Source organism: Pinus tabuliformis, chromosome 6 (genome assembly GCF_031772625.1).
Source record: "Pinus tabuliformis cultivar Carrire ecotype Pingquan chromosome 6, CPIR1, whole genome shotgun sequence".
Classification (NCBI taxonomy): domain Eukaryota; kingdom Viridiplantae; phylum Streptophyta; class Pinopsida; order Pinales; family Pinaceae; genus Pinus; species Pinus tabuliformis.
In genome coordinates, this window is record NC_142292.1 from 998,747,404 (window position 1) to 998,754,583 (window position 7,180).

Consider the following 7,180-nt stretch of genomic DNA (forward strand, 5'->3'; position numbering starts at 1 on the left):
ATTGCACTACAAAATATCCATGCTTAAATGAAAAGAGTGAAGGGAGATCTAATTGAATATTTCATATGACATAACAATTACTAAGGTTTTGCAAATGCGGAAACAAACTAAGTGGGCTTGATTGTGGAGAAAAATTCATAGTTAAGCGCACTTGAGCCAAATGATTCTTGGGATGGGTGACCTCCCGAGAAGTCCTAGTTTAACAATGAACCATTAAAATATCATTAGAAATTTGATGAATCAAGGTTAACGATTAGGTCATAGTTTAATGACTTACTCCACATAGTTAATTTATTCATATGGCATAGCACTTTCTAAGGCTTTGCAAATGGGGTAGCAAGATAAGTATACTTGAATATAGAGAAAAGTCCATAGCTAAGCAGACTTGAGTGAGATGAGTATTGGGATATGTGATCTCCTAGGAAGTTCTAGTTATTGGGTGCAATCCTCAAAGGTGATGATTGATGTTATGAAATTTATTAATAATATCAATCCCACTTCTTCATCGTTACTTGATATAATGAGTGCTATGTGGAATATTCCAAAATCATGAGACGTTTGGTTAGTTGAGACTAATATTCATGAATATTGGCATTGTTTAATGACTTACTCTATACAGCTAATCCCAAAAATGAGATCCAATATGTTTCATTATGAAAGCCCCATGCTTAAATGAAAAGAGTGAAGAGATCTCTAAATAAATAAATCACCTGGCATAATATTTGCTCAGGCTTTCTAAATGGAGTAGCATGTTATGTGTGTTTGATTGTGGAGAAAACTCTACAGTTAAGTGTGCTTAATCCAGGGTAATCTTGTGATGAATGACCTCTTGAGAAGTATTGATTATAGGGTGCAGTCCAAGGAGGTGATTATTAATGATATGTAATTTATTTCACCAGTATGAATCCCACTTCTTAACCCTTGTGAGCATCACGAGTATTAATCCTACTTATTCACCCCTATGAGAATCACCTGATATAATGAGTGTTATGTGGACTATTCAAAAAGTCATGAGATATTTGGTTAGTTGACACTAGTACTCATGGATATGGTCATAGTTTAATGACTTAATCTACATAGTTAATCATGCAAATGATATCTAATATGATGCACCATGAAAGTCCCATGCTTAAGAGAAAATAATGAGGGGAGATCTAGCTGAATAGTTCATATGACATAATATTTGCTAATGTTGGGTTGTGTTATATTCTTTCCATGTAGTTAACAGGGGGTTTGAAGGGCACCTGTAACCCCACTTTATGGGGTTTGGGGCAGTGCCCTGAAATTTTTTGGTTTTGGACCCTATGTTAGGTTGGGAGGACCCACCTATGGTTTTGTGCATGATTTTCGCACATGTTTTTTGGACACGATGGTTTTCGGTCCATGGTATCGGACGCGATGGTTTTCGGTCCATGGTATTGATGCTTCGGCATGTATAAATATGTATTGTAACATTGAAAGGAACATAATGAAAAATCAAGCTAGTAGTCCCAGTTTTGGGATCCAGTGGGAAAATCTCTGTGTATATGTGTTTTATGTATTATGCTCTCACATTGTTTATTTTTCTATGTTTTAGAATTCGTATGCAGGTAATTTCTATATGGGGTTAAAACCTACAGCTAAGGTTTTGCAAATGGGGTAACAAACTAAGTGGGCTTGATTTTGGAGAAAAAATCATAGTTAAGCATGCTTAATCCAGAGCAGTATTTGGATGGGTTACCTCTCTGGAACTCCTAGTTACTCAGTGCAAGCCCCAAAGGTGAAAATTTATGCTTTGTGATTTATTTCACTAATATCAATCCAATGAAAATGAGTGATATATGTAATATTAAAAAATATTTAGAAATTATGTGAGAATTGAGACTAATACTCATGGATATGATGAGTTTAATGAATTATTCCACATTTAATACCAAAAATAATATGTAATATGTTGCACTACAAAATGGGGCTCTTACTAAATAATTCATATGGCATAATACTTGTTAAGGTTTTGAAAACGAAATAACAAAGTTAAATGAGCTTTATTGTGGAGGAAACTCCACAATTAAGCATGCTTGAGCTAGAGGAGTCTTAGGATTGGTGACCTCTTAGGAAGTTCTGGTTATTGAGTGCAAGCCTGAGAGCTGATGATTTGTACTATTTGATCTATTTTTCTAGTATGAGTCCCACTTCTTCAGTTGTGTGAGCATCACCCAATGTAATGAATTCTATGTAGACTATTAAAAAATTATGAGAATACTCATGGATATGATCTCAAAAATGATATCTAATTATGGGTATGGTCATAGTTTAATGACGTACTCTATGCAATTAATCCCGCAAATGATAATATATGAGATGTTGCTAGCACCACAAAAGCCCCAAGCTTAATATAATGTATATGGCATAATACTTGCTATATTTGTAGGGGCTTTGCAAAAGAGTTAGCAAGCTAAGTGGAGTTTATTGTGGATGAAACTCCACAATAAAGATTTCACAGTTAATCCCACAAATGATGATATCTAATATGTTGCACTACAAAATCCACATGCTTAATATAGTGCATATGACCTAATACTTGCTATAGTTGTTAAGGTTTTGCAAATATGTTAGAAAGATAGATGGGATTCAATGTGGACAATACTCCACAGTTAAGTGTGCTTGATTCAAAAAAGTCTTGAGCTGTGTGTCTTTTTAGCAATCTCTAAATCAATAGAGTTTTGGGAGATGTGACTTATTGAAGAATCAAGTTGGTTCATTAATCTTAAAAATAATATATAATTAAATAAATAAATTAAATAAATATAATATAAGCAAAATACTAAAATATTTTTTTATTTAGTATAATATATATATTATGTGTAAAAGAATATGGTTGCAATATAAGAATTATTTGATCTAAATGTGATAAATGTCATTTATATGTTGGAAAGCGGGTTAAAAGAGAAGGTTATAAAATTTAGATATGAGTACAATAGTTATTTATATATATATATATATATATATAATATATATATTATTTTGAAATAAAAATTATAATTCTATATAAAATAATTTGTAAAAATAAATAAATAAATACTACTTAAAAAGATAATGTATTTGTTATTTAAAAGGTGATATAACTTAAATATAAGTATAACGAATATTATATAGTAGTTAGTCTTTGTAATTTAGTTGAAATATAATTAAGTTGAAGTAAAAAATAATAAAAAAATAAAATTATATATAATTTATCTTGTAATAATAAGACAATTGCATTTAGGCAAAAAAATGTATTAACTTTTGATGTGTTTATTAATCATTATATTTGTTTTTTTTATGATGATTTCTTATTAGTAAATTAAATATTTTAATAAAAATTCACCTTAAACATCGTACCATTGAATGTAGTGTTCAACACTCTGTACCAATCATATCTTCAAATCACAATAAAAAAATCTTACTTTGATAAAAAAAAAAAACTGTGTTTTGAAGCACATTCCCACCCAGCGACAACTTAGCTCATTATTTTATATAACAAAGCTATGAATGTTTAGAATATGCCGCTTGAGGAGGTCTTTATTAATCTGAAGAACACATTTTATGCACTAGTCAATAATGCGGCTCCTTCCACCATGATTGAGATGGTGAAAGCAAGAGGATGTAGACCATGAGATCATACTTTGTGGGGTTATTCATTGTAATACTTTTACAACCTATGCGTTGTATTAAGAAATATTTTTATAGTTTAAGTAGGTGAACATTAAAAATTAAATACTAATAATGATGTTCAAATCTCATAAATAGAAAGAATATCGAAATGCAGTCAATATGCAAATGAGATATATTGAATCCACAAATTATCCACGTGGTTCTAGAGCCATGCAAATTAGATATGTTGAATCAAAAACTTATCGACGTGGTTGTAGAGCCCCAATTCGCAGGGAGCAAACCGCAGTGAGATAGAATTTTTTATATACATCTCAAGAAAAATTTATATGAACAATATTTTATGAATATTTTAAATAACATTGAAAACTATTAAATAAAAGATGAAGCAAAATGAAATGAAACTGAAATTTATATAAACTCAACTTTATATATAAATCATACTAATTACGTTGAGGAGAAAACTTAGAGATAAATTTAAAAATATTTAAATTTAAAAATTTGAAATTATATTTTAGAAATATTTAAATCAATAAATTGATATTATGTAATACTAATAATATTTATGTTATATATAAAATAATTAGTTTTATTTTTAAAAAAATACATTTATTTTATATAGTTTTAGTGGTGTCATAAACCATTTTGACTCAGAGCTATGCAACATCACAAAGGATTATATCTCTTGAGATACAAACTTCTTTTAAAGTGAAAATATTTTAATTTTTATTGGTCTTTGATAGATTCCAGTTAATATGGATCTAAGCTGGTTTTTATATACCCACATACCATGTCTACTTCGGATCCATATTTTCCTCTCCCTCTCCTCTCTCTCTCTCTTCCCTCCCACTAGGCTGGTTTTTATATACCCACATACCATGTCTACTTCGGATCCATCTTTTCCTCTCCCTCTCCCTTCTTTCTCTCTTCCCTCCCACTCTACTCTCTGCCTCAGTCTCTCTCCATCTCCCCCTTGTCACCCCCCCTCTCTCTCTCTCTCTCCTCCTTTCTCTCTTTAAGTATTTATTCTTCCGTCCTCTTCTCTCTCGAGTACTCTCGCTTCCTTCCTCTGTCTCCCTTTCCCTCCCTCTGTCTCTTCCTCCTTCTCTCTATCTCTACCCTGCAACTCCATCACTATCTCCCTTCCTCTCTCTCTCTCTCTCTCTCCCCATATCTATGTCTTCCTCTCTCTATTTTCCCTCCTATCCTCTTTCCCTTGTCACTACCTCTCTCTCTACCTCTATCTCTCTATGTATTTATTCTTCGCTCCCTCTCTCTGCCCTCCAAATCCATCTCTCTCTCTCCTCCCTCTCCCCTCTCTTACACCTCTCTTTGTCTCTTTCCATCCTCTAGCTCTGTCACTATCTCCTTCCCTCTCTTTGTCTCTCTCCATCCTATAGCTCTGTCACTATCTCCTTCCCTCTCTCCTTCTCTCTCCCCCTTTCTCCCTACACTCTATTCCTCTTCCATCCATATGATGGAGAAATCAATGCTATATCTAATGTCAAAAATATTTCACATTTTATTTTTTAATTGTGAAACGAGTTATGCTTTTGGCATGTAGTATTGATAAACCATGGTATTGGCCAATGGTATTGTAGCAAAACCTATTTACAGGTTAATAATATCCATGGTAAAGTGGGATTGGATATCCATAATTAAGAAACTTGTTATATTGTATGTTTATTGTAAATGTTAAGTAGCTAGTGTGGTTCATCATCATGACCAAATGAAGATGCAGAGCATGGCACAAGCTTAAATAGAGGGAGATGTAGAGACCAAAAGATCATATAACAACTAGTTTATGAAAATTAATATTTTAATAGTGATTATTAAGATCAAATAATATTCCTATAACGGATAATACTTGTTATATTGTATGTTTATTGTAAGTGTTAAGTTTTTATGTGCTTATTAATTAAATTTGAATATGACCAAATGAAGATGCAGAGCATGGCATAGGGTTAAATAGACGGAGAATTAGACACCAAAAAATCATATAACAACTAGTTTATGAAAATTAATATTTTAATAATGATTATTAAGATCAAATAATATTCCTACAACATATAATATAACGACTAGTTTAAGAATATTAATATTATAATATATAATAATAATTAAGAAAGATCAAAAAATGTAAACATTAATAAGAAACAAATAATCCAAGTCAACCAAATACATAGAACATAGTAAAAAAAAAATTAAATAAATAAGTAGGAACCAAGACCTCATTAATGAGTCAAGATCCTATAACAAAAATAATAATTAAATGAGACTAAAATTAAAACAAAACAATCAAAAGGGAAGATAAAAGTATTATTATTATTATTATTATTATTTTATATCTTAATTATTATTATAAATTATAAAAAAAATTTCTATGCTATTTTTACTGAAAATACTCTTCTTAATTTAAATATGGTTATCGAATTATTATTAGTCAATGTTAAATTTTGAAAAATAAATATTTATTTTTCAACATTATTAAAAAAAAATTCAAATATTTTATTGGACCACAAATTGAAGGACTTATTGCAACCTTTGCACAATAACAATCTTACATATTTTATGCCATAATTAATGGATATGGTTGCAATATTCATGCATGATTTTTAGATATTTGTGTAGTGATTTTTTATTCCTAAACTTTGCAAGAAAACCATGGGCACCATAATTTAAGCAAGTCTTTGCATAAAAAATTGATACGAATAAGATGCAAAAATTATACTTACATGAGTTATTTCCCACCATTATTTATTTTTTCTTCAACACTTATGTAGGAGTAAAATTGTAGATACGTAGAATTACTAGTGGTTACTACCCACCAAAATTTACGATGGGTTCTTGTAAATGTGTATAACTACTAGTAGTTATTACCCACCAAAATTTATGCAAGTTTCTTATCCACTTCACATCACAATTTATTAGTTACTCCCAATGAAATACTAGGATGGTTTGTCTATCAACCATTATTGATTTAGCATTCACCAATGTAACTTATAAGTATTTTACAATTTTTTTGAGAGCATAATTTCTAACATGAGTTGTAGGGGCTAAACTGCACTACAAAACATAATTACAATACAATCAATTGAATTTTAATATTTTTATTATTTAGTGAATCAAGATTTAAATGTTTAGACTACAATATTTTCACTATATTACTTTTAACCTACTATTATTATTATTATTATTTAATTGAATCAACATATAAATTCTTCTTCAAGAAAACCAATGTTGAATTTATATTTTGTTTAGTAATTATATCAATTAATTAAGACACATATTACCTTAAATTAAATTTGTTAAATGATAAATGTTAAATATTTTCACTTGGCATCTACCTCATACTCTGGTGCGCCCAAAATAAAAATAAAAAAACTTTCCCTACAAAATCCAACTCCATCTAAAAATATGTAATGATTACGTTTTCTATATGTGATTTACGTCGAAATTCTTCTTATAATAAAAATATAGCCAATCAAAATTAAAATAATATTAAAAAGTTAAAATTTAATATTTTTTTGGTTAAATATAAATAATAATT